We start from the raw sequence: 2,453 nt of genomic DNA, 5'->3' as shown, positions 1-2,453 counted from the left end.
TATGGTATGTGAATAAATCTTAATTAAAAAAAGAAAAGAAAAAAAAAGAGTGACCAACTGGAACTCAAGGCTATATTGAGATGTGTTGAATGACAGGTTTCCATAGACTTTGTGACATCAGGATCTTCTTGGACCAGAAATAGAAATGGCATAGGCTTTGGAAACAAAACAATTTATGTTCTGGTTCTGCTACTTGATACCCAATAACTGAGCATCAGGAAACAATTTAATCTTTTTAAGCCATGAGTGCCTAATCTATAAAATGGATGGAAAACAGTATTAGTATCCACACCACATTATTGCTGTAAACCAATTAAATGAGACAATCTATTTGTTACAAATTAAGATAACTCAATTTGGCTGCACACATTGCCAGATTACTTTGTTAAACAATGGCCTTCAAAAATTTTAGGTAAGTGGAAGTTGTGAATCTGCTTTGTAACAATCTTACTTACAGAAGAAATTTTTTCAATGATAGCTAGTCTCAGGCAGAATCCTGTCATTTATGTAAACCTTCATTAACAAAGCCTTTTCATGTAAGGTTGGTGAAATTTTCACACTCTATCTTTTTAATTATTACAAGCACTTTGCCTGCAATCCTTAATCTAAGGTGTATATACGTTCAGCAAATCATCCAATGGGATAGGGTGATGGAATCTTCATTAAGTGTGAAAGACAGAGAATCAAATGGAATCCCAGACCTTGCTATGTCAAAGGGGTTAGCTGCAGGGTTTCTCATAACCTAACATTTAAAAAAAACTAATGTTTTATTCAAGCAAGAGTAGAGTTGTCTTCATAATCTTTCTAATCAACTAGACATTTTGAATATTATTCATTTCAGCAGTGAATAATTATTTCTGGCATCTCTTATGTTAATCAGCAAAATCTCTGATGCATATATGAATAGTGCTACTAAGGTTCTTGAAAAACTCTACCTGGAGTATGGACTCCCTTCAAATATGAACTAACTACAACATGATGTGATTTCCCTAATGTCTGTCCTCCCTGGTAGAATGTCAGTTTCATGAAGGTGGATGTATTTTGTTTAAAATATTTTCAGAAAAACAGACACTGAGAGAGTTTGTGAACAAACTACATCCCCAATACCAAGGGAAAAGCCAGGCACATAATAAATGCTCAATAAATAATAGATAAAAAATGGAAAAAAAAGAAGATGACATTGGGCGAATATAAAGAAGAATTCAAAAGTTTGAAAAAACAATTGGCAAAACTTATGGGAATGAAAGGCACAATACAAGAGATGAAGAGCACAGTGGAGACATACAACAGCAGATTTGAAGAGGCAGAACAAAAGATTCATGAACTGGAGGACAGGACACGTGAAATCCTACACTCAAAGGAACAGATAGGAAAAATAATGGAAAAATATGAGCAGCATCTCAGGGAATTAAATGACAACATGAAGCACATGAATTTCTATGTCATGTTATGTCCCAGAAGGAGAAGAGAAGGAAAAGGGGCAAAAACAATAACTGGGGAAATAATCACTGAAAATTTCCATCTCTTATGAAAGACATAAAATTACAGACCCAGGAAGCACAGTGTACCCCAAATGGAAGAGATCTGAACAGACCTACATCAAGACACTTAATAATCAGATTATCAAATGTCAAAGACAAAGAGAGAATTCTGAAATCAGCAAGAGAAAAGCAATCCATCACATACAAGTGACGCTTGATAAGATTAAGTGCAGATTTCTCAGTACAAACCATGGAGGCAAGAAGGCAATGGTATGATATAGTTAAGATACTGAAAGAGAAAAACTGCCAACCAAGAATTCTATATCCAGCAAAACTGTCCTTCAAAAATGAGGTAGAGTTTAAAATATTTTCAAAAAAACAGACACTGAGAGAGTTTGTGAACAAGATATCTGCTCTGTAGGAAACACTAAAGGGAGCATGACAGACAGGTAGGAAAACACAGGAGTGAGAGGTTTGGACTACAACATTCAGTGATGGTAGCACAAGAATGTAAGTACACCAAACAAAGATGACTGTGACTACAGTTGAAAGAGGAAGGTTAGGGGCACATAGGACACCAGAAGGAAAGATAGAAGATAAAGACTGGGACTATATAACTTAGAGAAACCTAGAATGGTCAATGATTGTGACTATATGTACAAATATGTTTTTACATGAGAGAGAACAAATTAATGTCAACTTTGCAAGGTGTTAAACATGGAGTTGAGTTGGGGAAAAATAGAATCAATGCAAACTAGAGTCTCTAGTTAGCAGTAACTTTGAAATATGCTTCCATTAATTGTAACAAATGCAGTATATCAAAGCTAAATGTCTATAAGGCGGGGAATATAAGGGAGGGGTATGGGATTCTTGGCATTGTTGTTTTCTGACTTTTTAATTGCATTTTATTTTTTCTTTTGTTGTTTTTTAGTTGTCCTTTTCTTTCTTTCTTTTCCATTTTTTTCTTTTTAC

The sequence above is a fragment of the Choloepus didactylus genome, chromosome 10, assembly GCF_015220235.1.
Source record: "Choloepus didactylus isolate mChoDid1 chromosome 10, mChoDid1.pri, whole genome shotgun sequence".
Lineage (NCBI taxonomy): Eukaryota > Metazoa > Chordata > Mammalia > Pilosa > Megalonychidae > Choloepus > Choloepus didactylus.
The sequence above is the reverse complement of the archived record's forward strand: the minus strand, read 5'-3'. Positions refer to the sequence as shown.